Raw genomic sequence first — 27,091 nt, 5'->3', positions numbered from 1 at the left:
GATATAGAGATATCAAGTTGACACATGGGTATACATTGGAGAATGTATACTGAATGACCCGCCATAAGAAAGTATCATGGATCGTTATATGAGTGTCATATACTTTCTCATGTGGCTATTAGTATGACTATTAGTCCTTAGACCTGAAGTCACCATGGATCCCTACATAAGGAGTTATGTACTTTAGTTTCGTCAAACGTCACCCGTAACTGGGTGGACTATAAAGGCGATTACTGGGTATATAACGAATTATGTAGAGGGATGTGAGTGATGTAGATGGGATCTATCCCTCCCATATGACGGGAGTGACATCGGTATTCTTGATAGAGTGAGACCACTAAGTGCATGGCCATGCCCAAATGAGTCAACATTAGATGTTGAGCTCATTTGATCGAGTGAGTCTACTTGGAGTTCAAGATTTAGATTGATTAGAGGATGACACAGTCTATGCCTCATATTGATCAATCTAGATGTCTAGGATAGAAGGACAATGTCATATATTGTGAGGAGTCACAATTAGTAATCACAAGGTGATGTCGGATCTCGACATTCTTGTAACTTGGGTAATAATGATGTGTTGCTAGATACCGCTCATTACTTTTGCTCCTAAATGGGTTTAGGGCATTGCCAACGTTATAAGAACCTATAGGGTCACACACTTAGGACAATTAAATGGAGATTAGGTTCATATGATGAACCAAGAGGATTAGATTCATTTGATGAATCAAATTGGATTAAGAGTAATCCTAATTGGGCTAACTTGAGTTCGACTCAAGTTGATTCATGTGTTCAATGAGTCTAATTTAGATTTTGACTCATTGAATCAATTTAATTAAATGAATTAGATTCATTATATTAAGTTGGCTTGAATCAAATGGTTAGATTAGATCAACCATGGAAGAGATTGGGTCAAGTTTGACTTGACTTAAGAAGGAAGACTAAAGGTTAATTTTGACTTGACCTTTTGCCACCTCATTGGTGAGTTGGCATTAGGTGGACCAATGATGATGTTCCACATCATGATGGTGTGCCACCTCATGGGAGTTACTAGTGAGTGCCACCTTATGGAGGTTACATTCTCTCCTTGATGACAACTTAATGCATTAATGAGGGGAGTTACAATAGAGAGTGGCCGGCCACTTTTGATTGAATGAGAAATTCAATTTGCTCATTCAAGTGATTACTCCTTCTTCTTCGTCAAGCTCTCCCTCTCCCTCTTCTCCTTGCTTGGCCGGATCTTACCAAGGTGCTATCACACCTTTGTGTAAGGTTTTCTCCACCTACGTGTCCGTGTGGATACTTCTAGAGGACCGACGCTTGACGATCTTGAGATCTGGCAACTCCTTGGACAAGCGGGAACGCGAAAGGGCACGCAACAAGGGTAAAGCTCTCAACATATAGATCTAGGAGTAGATCTAAAGTTTTGAAACTCGTATTTGTATTTCGTTTGGTTTTCCTTGCACGGATCTACGACTTTGGGTGATTCGGGGTTTTCGCGACGCGAAAAGCGATTTTCGCGGCCCGAAGAACCCAACACGAACAGTTCAAGAATTTATAAGCTTTTAGTATTTAAGCCACTCTAGATTTATCTAAGTCATGAGAGTATTCTTGCTTATAATCTAACCAACTGTTTGGGGATTTATAAGATTTCGATCTTTAAGCCACTCTGGATTTAACTGAGTCCTAAGAGCATGTTTGATTATAATCCGACCGAATAGTTCAAGGATTTATAAGATTTCGATATTTAAGTCACTTTGAATTTATTTGAGTCATGAGAGCATGCTCGCTTATAACTTGACTGAATGGTTCAGGGATTTATAAGATTTCGGTCTTTAAGCCGCTCTGGATTTATTTGAGTCACGAGGGCATGCTCACTTATAACCCGACCAAATGGTTTGAGAATTTATAAGCTTTTGGTCGTTAAGCCGCTCTGGATTTATCTGAGTCATGAGAGTATGCTCGCTTATAACCCGACCGAATGGTTCAATGATTTATAAAATTTTGGTTTTAAGCCGCTCTAGATTTATCTGAGTCGCGAGAGTATGCTTACTTATAACCTAATCGAATGGTTCAGAAGTCTGGGACTTGATTGTTCCTTCAGCCAGGGGTAATAATATAGAGTTTGTAAGAATCTTCAGATAAATTTACCTGCATTCTCATTAAGTGTAAAAAATTTTACATAATGCATGAGTAAATTACAGCCGTACTTGTCAAGCTTGATAGGGTTGTAAATGATTTGCACTCTAAGGCCTGTCCAATATTTTGCCTTCTGCATCCTGAAGATAATAGGAGCCAGAGGTGAGCTTTTGTACCACCTTGAATGGTCCTCCCTATTGTGGCTCTAGCTTGTTTATATCCTCGACCAACTTCCAGACTAGATCACCAACCTAAAAAAATCGAGGGATAAATCTTTTATTGTAATTTTCTCTCATCCTTTACTGGTACACCATTAAATGAGCCCTCACTTTTTCTCTGACTTCCTCTACCATATCAGCTCCATTAAACATCGGTCATCATTATCTTCATCATACAGTCACCTTTGATTAGATTCCACGTTAATCTCGACCGGGACAATGGCTTCACCACCATAAACTAAATGAAATGGAGCTATACCTGCCACTTCCCGAGGAGTTGTACGATATGCCCATAGTATAGTAGGGAGCTCATCGACCCAACTTCCTCAAGCATAGTCTAATTTGGTTTTAAGTCCTAGAATGATCTCCCTATTGGTTACTTCTGCTTGGCCATTACTCTGAGGGTATGCCACATATGTAAAGGCCTCTGTAATTTCATAGCCTGAACACCAATATTTGATTTTTCTGCCCTAAAATTACCTTCCATTATCTGAGACTAAGTTATGTGGAATCCTGAACCAGCAAATAATATGCTTCCATAAGAATGTGATAACCATCTATTTGATTATCCTGGCCAATGGCTCGACCTCCACCCATTTGGAAAAATAATCCACCGCTACTAGCAAAAATTTTTTTGAGTGGATGCTAAGGGAAAAGGCCCTATTATATCCATACCCCACCGATCAAATAGACAAGAGATAATACAAGTTTTCAATAGCTCCGTGGGGTGATGAGGAATGTTCTGATACTTTTGACAAGATAAATAGATTCTTTCTAGTTGGGCACCGTCAACCTGTAGGGTAGGCCAAAAATACCCGGCTAGCAATACCTTCCGAGCGAGAGACCGACCGTCCGCATGACTTCTGCAGGAACCTTGATACATCTCCTGTAAAATGTATTATATGTCCTCTGACCTGATACACTTGAGCAAAGGACATGAAAAAGTCTACTTATAAACTTGATCACTAATCAAAGTGAACCGACCAGCTCTCTTCTTAATCATACACACCTGCTCACCCTCGGCTGGTAAACTGCCCTGTTATAGAAATAATATAATTGGGGTTCTCTAATCACTTTGTAACTCCAAGTTGGCCTATCTTTCAATGCACGCTACTAACAGTGTCTGTTCTACCGGCCTATCTATAATCCAAGGAATGATGGTGGAAGCTAGCTTGGCTAGGTCATCAACTGTTTGATTTTCTTATCTGGAAACCTTCTAGATAACTACCTCTTGGAACTCCACTCTGAGTTTCTCGAATGCTTCCACATAGAACTTAAGCTATTCGTTATTAATTTAAAGATTACCCAATAACTATTGTGCTGCTAACTAGGAGTCGAAATAAATTAAAACCCAAATGGCATCTACATGTCTTGTAGCTTGTAGGGCAGCTATCAATGCTTCATATTCAGCCTCATTGTTAGTGGCTCAGTAATTCAATTGAACGGACAGCTACATTCTATCTTCTCAGGGAGATATCATAAGAATACCTATCCCACTGTCCTATCGAGTTGAGAATCCATCCATATAGATTTTCCAAGTCTCCTCTAGCTTGGGATTTTGAATCTCTGTTAGAAAATCTGCTAAAGATTAAGCCTTGATGGCTGCTTGAGGTTGATACTATATATCATATTCACTGAGCTTAGTGGTTTAGTTGATCAACCTACCAAAAGCCTCGGGGTTGACAAGTACTCGGCCCAAAGTATTGTTAGTGAGTATTATGATCAGGTGAGAAAGGAAATAAGGACATAACCTCTGAGTGGCTAAAACCAATCCATAGGCTAACTTCTCAAGTGCGGTGTAACGACACTCGACTCCTTTCATTAAATGATTTAAAAAATGTATAGGTTATTGCTCTTTCCCCTCTTATCTAACTAATACTAAACTGACCACATGATCATTAGCTAACAAATACATCCACAGTATCTTGCCTGTTATGGGCTTAGCAAGTATAGGAAGGGCAGACAGATAATTTTTGGCTCCTCAAAAGCTTTATCGCAGTCAGCATCCCATTAAAATTTAGTCATCCGGTGAAGTATCTTCAAAAAAGGTAAGCTTCGATCAACCGAGCAGGAGATGAAATGAGAGAGGATAGTAATCCGACCAATCAGTCTTTGAGCTTCCTTTAAATTGTGTGGAGGGGCAATATCTTGTAGCACTTACACCTTGCTTGGATTAGCCTCAATCCCTTGCTCGGTCACAATATAGCCCAGGAACTTCCCGCTCTTGGCTCCAAATAGTCACTTGCTAGGGCTGAGCTTCAATCTATATTGCCTTAAGTGTTGTAAGTTTCCTCCACATCCGTACAAAGATTGACCGCTCGAAGGGACTTAATGAGGATGTCATCCATGTACACTTCCATGTTCCACCCAATCTGCTTCCGAAAGACCTTATTCATGAGTCGTTGGAAGGTAGCCCCTACATTTTTTAGTCTGAACGGCATAACATTATAACAATAGGTGCCCTCAGTAGTTATGAAACTAATCTTTTCTTGGTCTTCCTTGGTCAGAAGAACTTGGTGATATCCCTGGTACACATCTAGCATACAGATAAACTCATACCCAGAAGTGAAATCCACTACTTGATTGATGTGAGGGAGCAGATAATAATCTTTTGGGAAGGACTTGTTAAGATCTCTGAAATTGATGACGACCCATCATTTGTTTCATGGCTTTAACACCAGGACTACATTAACTAGCTAGCTCAAAAATTGAACTTCACGAATGTAGCTCGCCTCCAGTAACTTATCTGCCTCATCCTTGATGATCTTGTTCTGCTCAACTCTAAAATTTCGCTTCATTCGCTTTACTGGCTGAGCATCTAGATATACATGCAACACATGCTCCATGAGTATTAGTGACACCCTAGTTACTTCTGTAGGCAACTAGGAAAAAATATCACCGCTATGTGTAAGACACGCAACCAACTCCTTTTTAAGTTCTTGGGGCAGGTCGATCGCCACTTGAGTAACAACTTCTGACTAGCCATATCAGATTTGAACCTCCTCCTTGTCTTTGTAGACTAGGGTGGGTGGTGCCTCTTGGATGGCATTAACCTCCATCCACTGTAATTTTTGGGCGGCATTGGCCTTAGTCTTTATTATATTAACATAGCATTTACGTGCCGCCAATTGATCTCCTTGAACTTCCCTGACTTTATCATCCACAGTGAACTTCATTTTATGGCAGAAGGTAGAGACTACTTCCTGAAACTCATTTAGGGCTCGGCTGCCCAAAATGACATTATAAGCCGAGGGCGCGTCGACCACGATGAAGTTCTATCAATGCGTCCTTACTAGGGGCTCCTCCCCCAAAGATATAGCCAATTTTATTTGACCGAGTGGTTAAACCTCGATATCCGTTAACACATATAGAGGAGTCACCATGGGTTAGAGATCGCTCGGGTATATATGCAATTGCTTGAACGTCTGCTTGAAATTGATGTTGATAGAACTACTTGTATCAATAAAAGTACGATAAATATTATAATTGGCTATAACAGCCTTGATTATTAATGCATCATCATAGGGTATTTCCATCCCCTCTGATTCCTTGGGTCCGAAGCTAATTTCAGACTCGGCCACCCGTTCTGCACTATAGCCGATCGAATGAATGTCCAATCACTGAGCGTGTGACTTTCTCGCTCAGTTAGAGTCTCCATCAGTCGGACCTCCTGATATCATGTTGAAGTTGCCCCATGTGGTATTATTGCGGCTCTCTTCCTGTCGGGTTGGAAGCTCCAATTGGTTTCTAGCAGGAGTGGGCATTCAGTCCACTGGTGGTGGTGGCATCCTTTGTTGTCACTCAACCTCGCACTGATCTCTTCTGGGTGAGCTATTTAGTCTTCAATAGGGTCGATGGTTGGGCAATGGAATGCACCAATGAAATCTCCAATTACTGCCCTAACGATTAGCTAGCATGTAGCAATCCCGCGTGTCATGGGTGGTCGACTGGTGAAGAGTGCACCACCGTTTTAGAGCTTCTTAAGGAGGTTCTTGGTATCTTTCTTGCTCAACCCTGACATGTTGAATGGCCTATGGTCATGGTTCTTGATGAAGAAGTTGAGGGGTTGCTCAGGGTCCTCTAGGCAGAGGAGAGGGCAATGCTCGATGCTCGAGCGCCTGAGTCGGTGTTAGTGCAAGGGTGTCTTTCCTCCGGGTGGCTTGAGCCTCTTTAACATTGATGAACTCGGTTGCCTTGTCCAACAGATGATCAAAATTCCTCGGGGATTTCTTGACCAAGGAGTTGAAGAAATCATTATTGACAAGCTCTTGGGAGAAGGCGCTCATCAGGATCTCGGTGGTGGCGGAAGGAGCATCCATAGCCATTTGGTTAAATTTTTTAATATAGGACCATAGTGATTCCTTAAGCCCCTACTTCAATGAGAAAAGACTTAGGGAATTCTTCTGGTAGCTTTGGCTAATTGTGAAGTGATGAAGGAAAACCTTGCAAAAATTTTTGAAACAATGAATAGATCCAGTAGGTAGTCTCTTAAACCATCTTTGTGCAGAACCACCGAATGTGGTGAGGAACACCTGGCACTCGGCACTTCACCCCATTAGTACATTGGTGAAGGAAGGTGGCATGCTCAAACTTGACAAGATGATCCTCAGGTTAGTCGACCTTGAGTAATCTCCTATTGCCAAATTTTGATAATGCTTTGCCAACTTATCTTCTAACACCTTCTGAGAGAACGACATGCTAATTTATTTAGGGGAGCTGTAGTGTGCCAGAGTCCCCTTTGCCTTTCAAGTACTTCTTCAGAAGACTTTCGGTGAGGTTCTTCTTGATCCATATGCTCAGGTGGTGTGCGGAAAAGAACTCAGTGGTGTGAACGAGATACCCTAGGCAAATGGGCCAAACCTTCCTCCTATACTCCTCTTTCCTGCTGGTGAGACGTCGTTGAAGCAACATGATTAGATAGCTACAAAACACTGTCAGGAGCCCCTTGCTATTGTAATGCCCTTTGGACTTGAGCATTGATGAGTAGATCTAGGTTCTCTTGCGATAAAGTAACAGTGGTGAGTTTTCTAGCCTTCTCCATCCCTGATTCTCATATTCAGGCAAAGATTCCCATAGACTATGCTAAATTTGATCCTATTTGAAATCTGTAAAAATGATGTGCTAGGAATGGATGAATGATCGATCGTCAAATGACCTTTCTCTCCCAAAGAAGCTTCTCCTTCGATCCTGTGCACAAGGAGACAAACCAACAAAATGTCAATGCCTAGAAACCAAGGGGTAGTCCCTGGAAAAGGTCCTCCGATGCTCAAGTCAGTCCCCGTCCGAATGAATGGAAGAATAGTTAGAATATATGCATGAGAGTAGAGTTGCAAATGACAGTGAACATACTTTCATCATAGAGAGGACTCCTCTTTTGTATACCACCTTACATAACCTCTGCAATCATAAGGTGGCGAAGTGTGTCAGAGGTTGTTAGACAATGCACCATAATTATTTGAGGAATATTTTTCTTACGCACATGTATACCTCTTTTGTGATTTATAACTTCTGTTATTACCGAGGTTGATGAAGAAATATGTTGTTATTATTGGTCTACTGATAGGAGACATGATGACCCCTGAAGAAGGCTCCAGAAGAATATTCTCTAGCGTAGAGTTGTTATTGTGACAAGTTATCGGGATATTGTCTGCTAAACATGATTCAGCCGGTCCTTAAATCGGCCATCTCGTTGAGATGCTATTATCAGTTGAATATAACCTGACCAGTCCATAAGTTGGCCACCTTGTTAGGATAATGTTGTTGACTGAATAGGTCTCAGTGATCTTTAAGATGGCTACCCTATTGGGCTGATGTTATTTAATAAGTATATCTCGGTTAGTTCTTAAGTCGGCTGATTGATTAAAATATCTGTTGAATATATCTTCATTGATCCTTAAGCCAGTCGCTTGACTGGAATACTTGTTGAGTATATCTCGGTCGATCCTTTAGCCGACCGCTTGATTAGAATACCTACTGAATATGTCTTAGTTTGTACTTAAGCCACTCTATTATATTTTGCATGGCCTCGAGAGATTCATTTAAGAATGATATAATATCTTAGTCATGTTAGAAATTTGCTCAAGGAATAATATAGTGCCTCATGCTTCTTAGAAATCCTTCTGATACCATATGTTTTGCTGAAATCCCACCCAGGCGATAATATGAGGATAAGTGCTACAAACTCAATCGTCCCTTTATCCGGCCAAGCCTATAAGGGGTTACAAAGAATGATGCAGCCACACTGTGTCATTTCCCGACCAGATATTTGTATATTTATATGATCAGAGCATTTGTGTTTGCCCAGCTTTAAGACTAGGTGGATACATGTGTGTGCTACCCTCTATAGTTGGTATGTTATAGAGTGAGTCAGTCATTACGGCCAATGCATAAGGTTGGCTAACCTTAATCTTGGCCGCCTCAAGGTTTGACCACCCTTAGGACAATAAATTCCCTGATTTGCTCGGCCTAAGGGATGGCCATCTTTCCCCGATCGACATAAACCCTGGTCTGGTCAACTTAAGAACCTTAACACTAGGTAGCTGGTCTCGGCCAAAGGAGGGGATATTACTCTTTTTGGAGTAGGACTGTAACGTCATCTTGACTTTGATCGTCACATCACCTTCTGGGTCCATCCATCATAACCCGTATCAAGTACAAATGAAGATTTGTTTAAGGCTAAAAGGAAAAATAAATCCTTGAAAAATGAGATTAGTATTCTAGAGGAAAAATTAGAATTCATGTCTTTTAAGGTAAATAATTCCTCTAGTATGCATGCTTTTTCTAATCCAAATGTTCATGTTTAGGAGAAGAAAATAAGGAACTAAGGAAAAAAGGTAGAATACCTTAGTAAAGCCCTTGAAAAATTCACAATTGTCTCCAACACCTTAAGCATGATCATAGGGAGCCAAAGAGCAAGTTTTAATAAGAAGGGATTAGGATACAAAGAATCAAATAATGAGAAATCCTACCATTATCTAATTGCTAGGGGCAATCAAAGACAAAAATCATAGATAGAAAATGGATCCCTAAGGAATACTTTGTTAATCTAATTAGAAATAATTTCTATTGGGTGGCAAAGTTCATCCTCAAGGGTTAGAGGATTTTGGGATAGTCAACCATAGAAGATTTAATTCAAATCCTTTATAAATGGTTGACGTGAGATCTAAAGGGGAACACTTAGCTTTAGATAGATATTCATGATAAAAGGGCTAAGTAGAAGTTTACCTTCATTACATCTCACAACAAACTTAAGTATGACTTGTTTTATAATTCTAGACATGGATGTGAGATAATAGGATGATACATTGAATTCACTTATGCTTATGACATTTTGACGAATTATAAAATGTATCAAATATAGCGATCATTGACCAATTATGAGGAAAGTAAATGTTTAATTAATAGACATCTTGCCCATAAATCATAGTTGGACATTTCAAATATTTTGAAAATAATTCTGTGCTTCGTAAACTAAGGTGTAGCTTTTTAAAACATAAGAATTCAAAACATGAGTTTAAAGTTGATAAAACATTGAATGTTTTTAAGATTTTTGAGTTTTTCTCAAAACATCAAAAATATAATAAATTTCATGAATATATATATATATATATATATATATTCTTTGTTAGAGGGCATTAAAATAAAAATGTTTTCAAATTTTCATAATTTTTTTAATTTTTTATGCAGTTCTAAAGTTGGCTTCAGAAATCATAAATTCGGACTAGTTTTGTGCCAGTCGACTACATCAGAGGACAATTGATGGGCAGTTGTACGTTTTCCGGCATTCTATTTGTATTTTCAGAATTTGAACTTGATTCAAATTAAGTTAAAATTTATACTATAATGTGCATGGTTATTTGGGTGCAATCTTTTTGATGGTGTCAAAAGAGGGGAATTGATAAAGTTTAAGATTAGAAACTTGAAAATTAAGTGATAGAGCATAAGTTAAAGGGGAACTTGGATTTCATGCTTCATGTTTATACTATAATTGTAATTTTTAAATTATTTTTTATGCCTAACTTGAACATATTGTGCATATCAAAAAGGGAGAGATTGTGGGTACAATCAACTTAAGTTTGGTTGGGGTACGATCATGATCTTGATATGTGTATAAAAGAATATAAGTTAAGTTTTATATGAATTTGATATGTGTGTTTGAGTCATACAGGACTTAGTGAACTACACATGAGAAACTTGGTGCGGCTAAGTTTGGTAAGTGCATCCTATGCCTCGGGTCCTTGAGATTGGTGAAGGATGGTGCATCCGAGGGACTGTCAGATGAGGAGAAAAGGAGTGGGCCAAGGGGAGTGGATTTCAAGGCAACGTGAAGGATGGAAAGGAGAGGAGTCGTTGTAACACCCCAAATTTCCTCAATTAGAGTCCTAAAAGTAATTTAAAAATATTTAAAAATGTTATAGAAATATTTTAGGGATTTTTAGAAATTTTTACAGTATTTTTATGTAATTTTTGGAGGTCGCTTGGTATTTTTACTAAACGAAGGAAGTTTCGATAAAAAAATATCCAAGCCGAGAATTGAACCCACGACCTTTGACTCGGTCAAAACCTGGCTGACCAGGTGGGCAAACGGATTTTTCTATTTAGAAAAGGTAGCGAATTTATTTAAGATAGTTAACAGAATATTAGATTAAAAAAAAGATAAGTTGATCTTGGATTTGTCTATTTAGAAAAGGTAGCGAATTTATTTAAGATAGTTAACAGAATATTATAAAAGGGATAAGTTGATGTTGGATTTGTCTGTTTAGAAAAGGTAGCGAATTTATTTAAGATAGTTAGGAGAATATTGGATTATACAAGGGATAAGTTGATGTTGGATTTGTCTGTTTAGAAAATGTAGCGAATTTATTTAAGATAATTAACAGAATATTAAGTTATAAAAAGGGATAAGTTGATGCTCTGTTTTCCCATGACTTAAACCATTCTCTCCTTCTCTTCTGCGTACGATGGCGGAGCTCGGGCAGAAAATGAAAGGGAGTTAGGGCATCATCTCCAGCGGCCGGCCAAGGTCCTAGAAGCCCTTTTTGTTCGGTTGTGAGTCCAATAATCAAGGTAAGTGCTTCTCACCTGCAGTAGGAGTAGTTTCGGACCTTTGTTCTTCTTGAATTCGAAGCATGAGAAGCGCTTATAGTGCAGATTTTAATTAAGATTATAGTGCAGATTTTTATATAGGCTTATAGTGTAGATTTTAATTAAGCCTATAGTGCAGATTTTAATTAAGGCTATAGTACAGATTTTTAATTAGGCTTATAGTGCAGATTTTAATTAAGCCTATAGTGCAGATTTTAATTAAGCTTATAGTGCAGATTTTTAATTAAACCTATAGTACAGATTTTAATTAAGCTTATAGTGCATATTTTTATGTAGGCTTATAGTGCATATTTTAATTAAGCTTGTAGTGCAGATTTCTTAGAGCTTAAAATGCAGATTTCTTTAGAGCTTATAGTGAAAATTTCTTAAGAGCTTATGGTGCAGATTTCTTTAAAGTTTATAGTGCAGATTTTTGGTGGAATTTATAGTGCAGATTTTTGGTGGAACTTATAGTGTAGATTTTTGGTGGAACTTATAGTGCAGTTTTTAAAGAAAAAGATTATAGTGCAGAATTTATATTTGCATAGTATGCAGAAATAGGGTAGCATAGAATACAGAATCTTGATTAGTATAGTATGCAGAAATAGGGTAGCATAGAATACAGAATCTTGATTAGTATAGTATGCAGAATTTTTATTAGCATAGTATGCAGATTTTTGTTTATGCATTTCAAAGTTAGAATTTGTTTAAACATTTCAGTTTTTAAAGAAGCATTCTTTTATTAGAGGTATTAACAAGTATAAGAAAGATAAAGAAAAGAAAGAAAAAGGTCAAGGCCTTAAGTAGGTCCCAAAGTCAAGACTTTAGGGATTTTGGCACACAAGGTGCTCGTTAAAATGCCAAGGCATTTAAAGAAGAAATAATTAAGATAATAAAGTATTTTACTTTTTAAGAGGCTAGTACCCGACTTCCGAGGTTGTCGTTAAACAAATCCAGGTGTCCAATTCTGAGGTCTTGGCCCTGGTAGACCGAGGTCTGCTCTTTTAGGATTGGTGGCTCGCTACCCCAACCTATTAGGGAACGCGCATAAGATGGTACTATGCTTGGGCCCAAGAAGAAAGTTGATTATTATTTTGAAGTATTATAAGTATAAAGCAAGTAAAATAAGTTTCACATAAGTATAAAAGTATTCAAGTATAAGTTTTAAACAAGTGGAATAAAAGAATAAGTTTAGAACAAATGAAATAAGTTTCATTTTGTTTTAAATCAGCAAGTTTAGTTTTCTTTTATGCTAGCATGTTTGTTTAGATTTGATTTACATGTTTAGCATTCCAGTATGCTTTGTTTCCTTTGTAGTTAGATGAGTATGAATAGTATTTCTTTCTGAGCATTCAGTTTTAGACTTCTTCCAGTTACATGCATATTCGAGTTTTGTGAGTTAGATAGCGCTTACTAAGTAATTTTGCTTATAGTTGCATTTCCTCTTACTGCAGATAAAGGAAAGGAAAAGTTATAGCAAAGGAAAGACGACAAGGAGGTGCGGATGGATGTGTGATGCCTGGACTATAGAAGCCTTGGGATTTAGCATAGGAATTTATTAACAAAGAGTTGAGTAGAATGTATTAGATGAGTCATTTAGTCTTCCGCTGTTAGTTAATTGTAAGTTTTGAGTTCTCCGAGAGTTTTAGGACTTACTATCAACATGTGAACAAGGATAGTTAAGTAAAGTTAGTAGTCCAGTAGCGCTCCGCCCTCACAGTCCAGTAGTGAGGAGGGTGGGGTGTTACAGTCGTGGGCTCAAGTGAATCTTAGGGACAAAAGCTGAGGAAGATGGCTTCAAGAGCAACTCTAGAAAGCATGAGTGTGAGTGATTATAAGGGATCAATCGACTAATGTATGGATCAATCGACTTGTCTGAGATCATGAGGGTATAGAATGTCTCTATGCCCAACAACTGTGAAGACAAGTTGACTGGTGATGACACTAGTTGACTGGTAGAAATCTGTTGGTAGAATTCTGAATTCTGCGGAGTGTCATTGGCTGTGTCCAATGGCTACACCAGTCGGCTGGTGTAGGAAATGAGTTATCTTGTAATTAACTCTTTCCACTCTATTTAAAGGAAGCTTGGGGCATGAAGGAGGTTACTGATTCCTATTGAATACTCCTAAGTGTTTGCCCTAAAGCTTCCAAGCCTATTCTCTTCCTCCTAAACTGAAGTCTCCATCTTGTAAAGTGGAAGAAAGCTTTGTGAAAGGTTCTACTCCACCGAGAAGGAGTGAGCTTTACCCGAAGTTTTCCAGGAAATCATCCATCGATAGATAGAAATTGTCCACCTTATGGACACATTATAGAGTAGGAGCTTTATCTCCGAACCATGTCAACGAGTTTGTAGTTTGGTTTGATTTCTTGTCTTTGTAGTCTTTAGATTAACTTCCTTTGTATTGTTTGTATTTCTACTTCACAACTAACCTTGTAGGAAGTTAACGATTTGGGATAAATGACTATTCAATCACCCTTCTAGTTGGGCCACTATCTCCAGTAGATAGGATTACATTAAGAATCAACTCTAAGTCTTTATCTTTTTACACTAATCATAGATGAATTCACCAGATACATTCAAGATGCAGTATTGTGGTGAATGTTATTTGTAGATGATATTATTTTGATAGATAAGACACATGAAGGAGGAAATGCTAAACTAGAATCTTTGTGAAAAATACAAAAAGTGAAAGATTTTAGTCTTAGTAGAGTAAGACAGAATATATAAAATTTAAATTTAGTAATATTAAATGTAATGAGATTAATTATTAAAATAGGAGATGACGAGTTATCTATAATTGATTGAGAGTTAAGTATTTAGAATTATCTTTACAAAATGATGAAGATATTGAGAGACATGTTTTATATAGAATATAAATAAGATGATTAAAATAAAGGAGAACATTAGGTGTTCTTTGTGATCATAAAGTACCTCTAAGATTTAAAGAAAATTTTTATAAAACAATGCTTAGATCTACTATATTATATAAAGCTGAATATTATGCCATAACTCAAGCACATGAGCAGAATATGAGAGTTGTAAAGATGAGAATATTAAAGTGGATATGTAGACATAAAAGGATGAATAAAATAATAATTGAAAATATTAGAGAGAAAGTTAGGGTGGCACATGACTCCAACTATTTACCCACTTTGGTAATATACCAGTTGGGAACATCCTCGCTATAATACAGGATTTCAACCATGCGCTCACTTTGGAAACATCCCTATTGAAAACATTCCACTCTGTAAATATAGGATTATAACCGTGCACTCACTTTGGGAACATCTCCATTAGGAACATCCTCGCTTTAAAAATATAGAATTCCAACTGTGCACGTACTTTGGGAACATCCCCACTTTACAAATAGAGGACTCTAATTGTGCACTCACTTTGGAAACATCCTTGCTTTGCAAACACATAACTCCAACCGTGCATTCACCTTGGGACTTTTCTATTAGGAACATCCTCATTCTCTTCAACTTCGACAATAACATTCCCTATCAGAAATCTTGCTAATTCTTTCCTTCTTGTCAATATTATTTTTCTTTAATTGAACTTCATTCTACTTTTTTCTTTAGTCTGACTTGGAGTGAGCACAAGTGATGTATCCGAAGATAACCCGTCTGGGTCACCTTTCTCACCCATGTGGGACAAATATCCCCTCTTGGGCTTCGCCGGATAATGATTGCCTATGGGAATTATCTCAAGTGAAAAACTTCTAGCCGAACTAACTCTCTCAGACCTTAAGCCATACTCTATGACATACATATGGCTGACTCACTAACCCTTGAAGGGTCAGAGAAAGGTGAGGGGGACACCTTACTAACGGTCCAATCAAATCAGGCAACTGCTATCCCATTTGGCACCCCACTTTCCTCTGCCCGACCGGCCAACCCTTTGTTATTCGCACATGTTGGGTGATGGGCCATATATGGTGGCTAACATGACCTAATTTCTTGGTCATGTGGAAATTACCTTCCATCCGCTATATAAGATGCTATGATGGAAGGTAAAAGTGTAAGTACCCCAAGTAAGTTTTGATTTGATGTGATTAACCAGGATAAATTAGGTCCTGTATATTTGATCCTTGTGTCTAAGTGTGCAGGAACTTAGGAAAATAAGAAGTCAAGCAGAAGATGCATCTAGCGAGAAGGATGGAAGGAGAAGCGAGTTGATAGGCTTGGTGCATCCGAAGGATAAAATGATGCGGAAGAGTACACCGGCGGACAAGAAGGATGTGTGCAGCACTTCCGAGGGATGAGAAGCTGGAGTAGAAGATTGCTCGAGGAGAGAACGCTAGATTTGGGTTCGGGTGAGCTCAACTCTGAATGTCGGAGAATCACCCAAGCAATTGGAGTGGAAGTTGGGAAGTCAACGCGTTATTGACTTGTCTGAGTGCCTAGACCATGTCCAGGTGCTCGGATCCCCACCCCCCGGGAACAGCAAGGGTGCCCGTTGCTATGACGATGTGGTTGAAGTCCACGTCAGCAACAGTCTGAGCGATCAAATCGATCTGGGCACCTGGGTAAGTTTAAAAGTTTATCCTCAAACCGTTGCATAGTCATTACGAGCATATAAGGTACACCGCTGGGGGCGCCTGAAGATGCCACGTCAGCAAAACTACTAGTTCGACTAATAAACTATAAATAAAGTCCTAGTATTCTTCATTCAATACCACACACACTCGTACTTCCCTTGTAATTTTGTTTTAAAGTGTTCATACTTTCATTTTTGTAAGAGGCTTCTCTGTCTACATCAAAGGAGAACTTTGTTAGTTCTTTCAATGCCTTGGATTAACAACATCCCTAGTTGTAACCAGGTAAAATCTCTACCTCATCCTTTCTTTTATATTAACTTATTTTTGTTTAATTAACGTGCATTATCTTTCCTAAAAATAAAGAAAAAGATTGTAAATTCTAACTTGTAGGGTAATTCACCCTCCTTTTTTCGGTCACACCGAGACCAACAATTGGTATCAGAGCCCAGATCGCTCTAGAAGGACTAATCGCTGACTAAAGTAAGGAGATGATGGTCGGACCAAGCATCTACCTGTCAAAGTTTGAGGGAGAGTTCGCACTCTGGAAACCCCGGATGGAGGCATTTCTAAAAACTGACTTCAAAATTCTTTTAATAATCAAATACAGTTTTGTAGTACTCAAAGATCAACACGGAGAAGAAAAAGAAGAATATCTTTGGACTAAAAAGAAGCCAAATGACTTCATATCCAATAGTAAGGTAGAATACCACCTATTAAGTGTACTATCGCCTTAGAAAGTCAACCATATCCGAAGCTATACCTCGGCCAAAGAACTTTGGGAAAAGTTCTTGGAGCTTCACAAAGGCACATCAGAAGAAAATCTAGCAAGATGGGATATCCTTCGAAGTCAATTGATAGACCTCAAAATGGAAAGAGAAGAGACTATGGCTCAACTATATGCGAAGATCAAGGAGCTAATCACCAGACTTATCAACCTCGGCAAGTCGATAACAAATCGAGACTCCGTTCACTATGCACTTAACATTTGTCCTAAACCTCCAAAGTGGACTTCAATAGTAGATGCTTACTATATTTCAAAGGATCTAGAGGTAAGTACTTTACAAGATTTATTTTGTACATTAGAATTACAAGAGTTTAGATATGCATGTACAAGAAAAGAAAAAGAGTCAAGTCAGAACTTGGCATTAAAAGCCAATAATAAGGATGAACTAGAGTCAGATTCTTCACTCAATGGAAATGAAGCGACTTTCATGGAATGAAAATTTTTAAAAAAATTTAATTCTTACAATTTTAACAAGTCACATGCCAAGAAGTATCTTAAAAGCAAAAGCAAGATTAAATGCTATAACTGTGATGAATAATGGTGCATCAAGGTTAATTGTCCAAAACTGAAGGAGAAAGACAAGAGCAAAAGACCAACATGAATGAATCACAATAACCTAAAGGTGACATGGGACAAATCATCGTCATCTGAATCAGAGATTGAAGCCTACGCTGGACTTGCACTTATGGCAAGTCACCAAGAAGACAATGAGACTTCATCATAGATGAGCATCAACAAAGGGGAAGACACTTCAAAAGAAAGCAATTGTAAAAGGAGAGTGTCTACCAACGAAATCAACTCGATAAGTGAGGTACGTTCTCTACCTCCCGATAAATTATATAAATTTATTAAAATACTTTTTAAAAGTTTTTGTAAATTAGAAATAGAAAATTAAAAATTAAAAAAGGAAAATTTAGAATTAAGAGTAACCTTAGTAAAATTATGTTGATTAGAAGATTTTGACAAATTAAAAGTTGAAAATGAAAAATTAAAGGATCAAATAGAAAAAATGGAAAAGGATCATTCATGAACATATGTTCAAAATTCTAGAAATTCTCAAAGGCTTAACTGTTATTTTAGATATTACAAGAGATAAATTAGAAAAGTGATAATAGAATATATTCCAAGAAAATTTATAATTAATCTAGTAAGTAAGAATCTTAATCTAATAAGTAAGAATCTACAAGGGATAAATTCTCAAAGACTTGGCCAGAATCACAGAAGGAGCTGTCATTCAGTTCTTGTGGAGGAATATCCTTTGCAGATTTGGCATACCGTATAAACTAGTCTATGCCAATGGGAGGCAGTTTCAGGGTCGTAGGATCCAGGCCTAGTGTCAAGGGTTTGGCATAAGTCAAGCCTTTACATCTGTGTCATAACCCCAAAGTAATGGACAGACAGAAGTTATCAATCGAGAGATAGTGTGGGGGTTGAAGGTTAAGTTGGATCATGTGGGAGGCGACTGGTCTAAAGAATTGCATAGCATCCTTTGGGCATACCGTACAACTCCCAAAGAAAGTATTGGGCTTACTCCCTTTCATTTGGTCTATGACAATGAAGCAGTGGTGCCTATAGAGATTGGGGTGCCCTCCATCAGAAGAATGCTATATGACGAAGGAAACACAGAGCGGCGACTTTCAGAGCTAGACCTTATTAGTGAAGTTCGTGAACAAACAGCGGTCGGGTTGGCGGCTTACCGGCAAAGAATGCGTCAGAATTATGCTAAAAGGGTAGTCCCTCGATTCTTTGGAGAGGGGGACCTGGTATGGAAGCAAACGAAGCATGTAGGGAAAGTAACTAAGTTAGCACCCCAGTGGGATGGACCTTATAAAATCATTAAGAAGTTAGCGTCAGGCACTTATTACTTGTAGGATGCCCTGGGTAGGAAGCTAGACCGACCTTGGAGTGCTAACTACCTACAACCTTATCATATTTAATTGATTTTCCCTTTTGTAAGGAGTGAAGAGTGAAAAACATGACTGAACGGGTCTGACACGCTCAGTATGTGGTCTCAACTATTCACACCTCAAAAATTGATCCCGTCCGGAATCTGAGTCAAACGGAGGCTGGGTGAGTGGTCGGTGATGTTGATGAAAGGTAACTGAGCTCTCAGGAAGTACTATTGAGGATGGCTGACGAGGGGTGTTGACGAAGAGGTTGGTACACGGGTCCGGCGCACACTCAGACAAGCACCCTACATGTTAGGGATCAAGAACCAGGGAAAAAGTCCCTGGAGTAGGTCCTCCGATGCTCAAGTCAGGTAATTTTTTCCCAAAAACATAATAAAACGTAGAAGGAACAAAGTAGGAGATTGGTGCGAAAAAGTTAGTGCGCGTACCTCCATAAGGGAGAGGACCCCCCCTTTTTATATGATAGTGAGTACTTCTGGCTTCTGACAAGTGTCAGGGAATGTTGGATGTCAAACTTTGTCTGGTGGTGAGTGACACGTGGCATCCTCTTATAGGTCAGATGAAGGTTCTGTTAGCAGCGAGTCACTGACCATTAGAATATACCCTAACACACAGTAGTTATTCCCTGACAAGCGGTTATGATTCTCTGACTCAGTTATCATTTTTGCTAATCGAGTATGGATAGAAAAGTTCTTGACGACCAATAGTCGAAGAGCTTGGCCTGGATATATTTGAGTAGTCCGTCATATCCTGGTCGAGTATACCAGGTTCTTATATGTAGCTCCATTTGATAAAACCTGACCTGTAGAGATAGTTCCCGCTCTTCCTTCTTTGTTCCTCATGCTACCAGCCTAAATTCCCGATCTGGACATCCCGACCTAGCATTAACTGATTAGCGGCCTTTAACAGTTATAGCCCTTCTGGTGAATGACATGCCCCCTTGACGTCTGACTGTCACGTCCCCTTGACTTCTGACTGCCACGTCCCCTTGAATGCTGACTGTCACGTCCCCTTGACTTCTGACTACCACGTCTCCTTTACTTCTGACTGCTACGTCCTCTTGACTTCTAACTGCCACGTCCCCTTGACTTCTGATCATCACGTCCCCTTGACTTTTGACCGCCACAACCTCTAGACCAGACCCTACTATTATGCACCGTATCACAAGCCTCCCCCCAAGTCTAGTTGAAGGAGGCCCGGGTCCGACTGACTAGACCAGAATCTGGTTCCACTTGGCTTGACTACTGCGACCATTAACTACCTCTCCCTTTCCCCGGACCTTTGGGAAGTTACCATGCTATCAAATGTTGCACCATTTCCTGGATGTTTGTATTGCTGCATCAATCCCCAAGTCTAGGAATACATACCATGTCCTTGAATGTTACATCATTTCCTATATGTCATTGCACGCCCCAAGGAGGACTCTTTACTTCTATCACTTTAAGAAGAGCTTGTTGGATCGAGATGCGCTAGAGGGGGGTGAATAACGCTCGCGGCTATTTCGTTCGATTATCAGAATCGTAAAACAATCGTCGAGTAATTAAAGCAGCGGAATAAAAATAAGCAAACACATAAGAACACAGTCGTTTACTTCGTTCGGAGCCTAGATCGACTCTTACTCGAAGGCCCGTGATCCTTGATCGCTTTCCGTGGGCAACAACTAAAATATCGTGAATAAGTACAAGGAAATAAGTACAATTGAAATTGAAATAATACCGACAACAGAATAATAATAAATGAAGCTTTGGGTCGTCGGCGACTGCAACAGCACTTTAGAATCGACTCTTGAGCAGCACACAGCAGAAGGAAAGCTTGTAAATTGTTGTTTTGAAGTGCTGCTCGAACCCTGCTTTTAAACAGTGTTCAAGGCGCCTTAAACAAGCTCCAAGGCGCCTTGAAGCTAAGTTCTATCCCGATCAGTTCGCTGCAATAAGCCTTTGACTGCTTGGACCTGAAGGCGCCTTCAACGCCCTTCAAGGCGTCTTCATGCTTCTGTCCAAGGCGCCTTGGCTTCCTCCTAGGCGCCTCCAAGCTGGTTTCGCAGCCAGATTAAGTTTTGCACCCGAGGCACCTCCAAGCTCCATGGAGGCGCTTCAGACACTGTTCATCCGAGGTTAATCTTTGCACTTTGGTCGCTGCAAGATACATTAATCCCAAATATACCTTGCAGCACAAAGTTAGCACATAAAGCATAATAGAAGTGATAATGACAGTCTCCGGACTGTACGAGTCTGATTTCGGGTTTCCAACCGGAAACCCTAGGTCGACCTGACGCCTACTGTTCCCTCTACGGGGAGCGCGTCCTCACCTACTCCACTCAGGAGATTTACCTGTTGCCAGTGTGATCCTCCAAACTGACTGGACTTTTGCTCAACACTCGACGCTTCCGGACTTTCTGCTGGACATCCGCTTCCCGGCTAGTCCAGTCTTTCACCTGGTTCGCGACACCAGGACTTTCCACCTAGGGTTACCACCCCCTAGGACTTTTTCCTGAAGCCATCGACCTGCCAAGACTTTCCGCATAGGGTTACCGCCCCCTATGACCTAGGGTTACCACCCCCTAGGGTTTTCCCTTTGCCTAACCGCAGCTAGGACTTTTCTCCACCTAAGGTTACCACCTCCTAGGACCTAGGGTTACCACCCCCTAGGGTTTTCACCTGCCTAACCGCAGTTAGGACTTTCCTGAAATACTCATTCAACATGTTAGATAACAACACACCTTAACTTTGAATTCTTTATCATTATCAAAACTTAGGTTCGATCGTCGGATGTTTCCCGCACCAACAATCTCCCCCTTTTTGATTATGGCAACCCAAATTCAAAGTTAAGTAAAACTGATGCATGAATATATCGAAAGATTTTAATTGAACAAGCTTAAGTATATAAATTCAAATAAAAGCATTACTTAAGCTAACATTTAAACTTTTGTGAAGCTCCCCCTCAATACAGAGCTTCCTTTTACTTTTGAATTAGATTTTGATTTTGTGATTTTGTTTTACTTTGAATTTCCCTACTCTCCCCCTTTGCCATTTATCAAAAAATAAGCCAGTTTCAAGCAATTTTTAATTTTTCTTAGGAAAAAAATAGATTAGGCTTATGAATGGTAAATTACTTTGGAAATTTTTTTTTAACTAAGTTTAAAAGGCTAATATTTAGTAGACTATTAAGAACGATTTTAGCCACTTTTGAAACTTAGTTGATTTTTGAAATATACTTAGCTAAATTTTGAAAATCTTAAAGAATATTGAAGTCTCTTTTTACTTAGCAAAAATTATTTTGAAGGCAATGAGTTAAAATTTTGCCAAACTATGATTTTTAATACTTTAAGGTAAAAAAAATAGCTTAGTAAGAATTTATAAAAAGTTAGATTTGAAAGGTTGGCTAAGTTTGCAAAAGTTTGAAGGTTTTTATATGAACTACTTAGCTTAAGTTAAAAAGACACTTAGCTTAACAATACTTATTGTTGAAAAATTAGAAGTAAGAACTTGTTAATTTTTAGGACGAAGAGGGAGAAACTAAATGTTTAATTTAGTTTATTTAATCAAATTGGTTGGTCCTTAAGTCCAAGCATGAGTCAAGTTAACTAGATGTTAAGTTATCTAAATTGTTTTGATCAGGTATCAGAGCCCCAAAGTACAAGCATGCTCAATCTTAGACGTATAAGTTGATGAAAAGTTTAAAGTCTAAAAAATTGGATTTGCTTTAACTTTTCAAAGAGTTTAACTTTTAAAGACAATTAAAACCATAAAATTTATTTTAAAAGAAACTTAGCTTGACTCCACTCACGCCCCCTTAATTAATGTCACATTAAGTCCTGAGGGTTCTAGAGTCCAAGCATGTAAATTTAAAAAAATAGTTATTTTATATTTTCCTAAATTACCATCTCACCCATTCTAGGTTTTCAGGCATGTTTAGCATATGAGTGAGTGTTAGATAAAGTTAACTTTGTTTTAAAATATTGAGAATATAAGTTAGAATTCCAAATAAGTGACCATTTAATTATTTTGATGATTTAAAAATTAATTGAGTTTAGAATTTCAAATAATTTAATAACTTCTGAAAAGGATTTTGAAATTAATCTTTCAAGGGATTTTTCAAATCATTTTTTTAAAATAATTTTTCAAGTAGTTTTGAAATAATTTTGAAATTAATTTTTCAAGGGATTTTTCAAATGATTTTTCAAATGATTTTGAAATGATCATTTTTCAAATGATTTTATAAACAACTTTTGAAATAATTTTCTAAAGGATTTTTAAATCATTTTTCAAATGATTTTTCCAAGTAAGTTTTCAAAGAATTTTTAAAATGATTTTGAAATGATTTTTTAAAGAACTTTGAAATTAAGTTTTAAAAGATTTTAAAATGAGTTTTTAAAAGATTTTTCAAATAATTTTGAAATTAAGTTTTAAAAGATTTTAAAAAGATTTTGAAATTAAAATTTTAAAGTTTTTTTAAAAGAATTTTGAAATTAAGTTTTAAAATAAGTTTGAAATTAAGTTTTAGGGTTTAAAAGATTTTTAAAGGAATTTTGAAATTAAGTTTTAAAAGAATTTTGAAATTAAGTTTTAAAATAAGTTTGAAAATATTTTTTAAAAGAATTTTGAAATTAAGTTTTAAAAGAATTTTGAAATTAAGTTTTAAAATAAGTTTGAAAAGTTTTTTTAAAAGAATTTTGAAATTAAGTTTTAAAATAATTTTGAAATTAAGTTTTAAAATAAGTTTGAAATGATTTTTAAAAGAATTATGAAATTAAGTTTTAAATGAATTTTGAAAAGATTTTTAAAAGAATTTTGAAATTAAGTTTTAAAAGAATTTTGAAATTAAGTTTTAAAATAAGTTTGAAAAGAATTTTAAAAAGAATTTTGAAAAGATTTTTAAAAGATTTTGAAATTAAGTTTTAAAAGAATTTTGAAAAGATTTTTAAAAGAATTTTGAAATTAAGTTTTAAAGATTTTTAAAATAGGTTTTATTTAAAAAACATAATATTAATTACGAATTTAAATTTGAATTTGAATTTTAAATTCCTTAGTCATCTCACCCGATCTAAAATTTCAATCAGGGAATCCTATAATTTTTGTGAGATGAATTGAAGTTCAATTTAAGGGTCTGGTTTAACTTTGTATTAGATTCAGGTTTAGCTTTGGGTTCAACAAGTAAGCATTCTTTGGATAAACTTCTGGGCTATGGTGAGTCACAAGGAACTCATTAAAGTAACCATGCCTTCGAGGTATCCCAAATAGTCCTAACCATTGAACTTAATATTAAACCTTGGTCTAACTAGTTAGGATCCATTTAAGGGTAGCTTCGGTCAGTTCCACTTGGCCAAATGCACCAAGTCGAAGCCATATCTTCCTAGACATGCGATGCCCAAGCTTCCCTAACGTACTATCATCCAAAAACTTCACCAGTACTGTGGGTCAAGTTAAACCTAGCCCGTTTTAATCTAACCTTAATTACCCTGCCGGGTAGTCTACTCTTGTTTACCCATTCCAAGTAGATTTAATTCGGTTACCCAGTCGGGTAGTTTAGTTGGGGGTGCCAGCTATTCTGGATCCTCCATCTATAATTTATTTTGTTTGAGTTTGAATTTTGAATTTTGAATTTATAATTTAATTTCAAAATTTTAATTTGATTTTGAATTTTTAATTTTGAATTTTTAATTTGATTTTGAATTTAATTTTGAGTTTGGAATTTAATTTTGAGTTTTTAATTTGATTTTGAATTTTGAATTTTTTTTAATTTAATTTTGAATTTTGAATTTTAAAATTTGAATTTTGAATTTTAATTTAATTTCGAATTTTTAATTTGATTTTGAATTTATAATTTTGAATTTAATTTCAAATTTTTAATTTGATTTTGAATTTAATTTCAATTTTTTTAATTTAATTTTGAATTTTGAATTTTAATTTAATTTTGAATTTTGAATTTAATTTAATTTCGTATTTTAATTTAATTTTGAATTTTAAATTTTAATTTAATTTCAAATTTTAATTTAATTTTGAATTTTGAATTTAATTTTGAATTTTAAGTTTGTTTAATTAATATCATTTTTCTTTTTGCTCCCCTTGGATCATAGCCTCGATATGGTCTATCGAGGTAGTAGACTTAATCCTTGGGGACCCAATATTGACCAAGTCCAACTTGATTGACCAAGTTGGACTTAGGTACCCATGCTTGGGCTACCTTTCTATTATTTCTATTTACTAAAGTCAGATATGATTTATATTTTGTTTTGGTCTTAAATCCAAGTCCGGATTTGTTGTAACTGCCTCGCTGTTTTCCAAGAATTAGATCCAAATTCTTGGAACCCAAGGTGAACCGTTCCAACGTGTCCTTGAGTTCTTTAATTTGAGTTTTCAAATTGAAATTTTCTTCCTCAAGTTGTTGGACTTGAGTCGAACTTCCAATTTGAACTGGCTCAGTTAAAGCACTCAAGTAAGTCGCTTCCTTAAGGGTTGTTACCTCCTTTTGGAGCGACTTAACCCGGATGTTGGATTTAGCAAATTTCTTAAGCAGGTAATGTAACGCCCCGGCCCGGGCGGCCCCACCCAGACCGAACCGGGAACGCTACCCATAATTGTCCATCGGTTTGATGACTAGCTCCACAGACCACCGGAGGTCCTTTCAGCGTGCTTTGTCCTCACTCGCATGCACCCTGGAAAACTTCCCAGGAGGTCACCCATCCTCAGATTTCTCCAAGCCAAGCACGCTTAACTTTGGAGTTCTTTGAGTTTGGGCTTCCGAAAAGGAAGGTGCACCTTGGTGATATGGATAGTACCATCTAACCTTTTAAGTCATACTTAACCAGAATTTCAGAACCGGGGTATTACAATCACCCCCACTTAAAGACACAACGTCCTCGTTGTGTAACCACAAATTACACCACAAACAAATTCCAGAATCTCCCTCGCTAGGTGGTGCCCTGGGTGCTCCTACCACAGGCGCACTCACGGTCGCAAGGTCGCTCTGATACCATCTGTAACGCCCCGGCCCGGGAGGCCCCACCCAGACCGAACCGGGAACGCTACCCATAATTGCCCATCGGGTTGACGACTAGCTCCATAAACCACCGGAGGTCCTTTCAGCGTGCTTTGTCCTCACTAGCACGCACCCTGGAAAACTTCCCAGGAGGTCACCCATCCTCAGATTTCTCCAAGCCAAGCACGCTTAACTTTGGAGTTCTTAAGTTTGGGCTTCCGAAAAGGAAGGTGCACCTTGGTGATATGGATAGTACCATCTAACCTTTTAAGTCATACTTAACCAGAATCTCAGAACCGGGGTTTTACAATCACCCCCACTTAAAGACACAACGTCCTCGTTGTGTAACCACAAATCACACCACAAACAAATCCCATAATCTCCCTCGCTAGGTGGTGCCCTGGGTGCTCCTACCACAGGCGCACTCACGGTCGCAAGGTCGCTCTGATACCATCTGTCTCATACTGTCCTCCCGCTCCCAAGTGATTTCCTCGTGCTTCTGGTTCTGCCAGATGACCTTCACTAGTGGTACTTCTTTATTTCTCAATCTCTTGACTGTTCTGTCCACTATTTGTGTAGGTCTGCTCTCATAACTAAGATCCTCTTGGATCTGCACCGACTGAGGCTGAATCACTTGGCTCGGGTCATGGAGACACTTCTTTAGCATAGAGACATGAAACACATTGTGTATTGCTGACATGTCTTGTGGTAAGTCCAGTCTGTAAGCTACTTTCCCAATCCTCTCTTTGATCAGGTAAGGTCCTACATAGCGAGGACTTAATTTGCCCTTCTTACCAAATCTCATCACCCCCTTCATAGGAGCGACCTTGAGAAAGACTGAATCCCCTACTTGGAATTCAAGTGGCCTACGGCGTATGTAGGCATAACTCTTCTGTCTGCTCTGGGCAGTCTCAATTCTCTGTCTGATTTTCTGGATTGCTTGAGTAGTCTCATCTATCACCTCTGTCTGAATGCCCAACTCTGCTTCTATCTCTTTTCTCTCTCCTGCTTCTTGCCAGCATATGGGTGATCTGCATTTCCTACCATATAGTGCCTCATAAGGTGCCATCTTAATGGTAGCCTGATAGCTATTGTTGTAAGCGAATTCAGCTAAGCACAAATACTTGCACCAACTTCCTTTGAAATCTAGCGCACAAGCTCTGAGCATGTCTTCTAAAATCTGATTCACTCGCTCTGTCTGTCCATCAGTCTGCGGATGGAAAGCTGTGCTGAACTTGAGTTTGGTGCCCAGTGCATTCTGAACGCACTCCCAAAAATGTGAGGTGAAGCGCCCATCTCTATCAGAAACGATAGATTTAGGAACTCCATGAAGTCTGATTACCTCTTTAACATATAGCTGGGCCAACTGCTCTATGGAGTGACCAATGCACCTGCGGTCTTCATGGACCTAATGAACAGAGTGTTCAGAGAATATCTTGA

Source organism: Zingiber officinale, chromosome 8A, assembly GCF_018446385.1.
Source record: "Zingiber officinale cultivar Zhangliang chromosome 8A, Zo_v1.1, whole genome shotgun sequence".
Lineage (NCBI taxonomy): Eukaryota > Viridiplantae > Streptophyta > Magnoliopsida > Zingiberales > Zingiberaceae > Zingiber > Zingiber officinale.
This window is presented reverse-complemented; position numbering follows the sequence as displayed.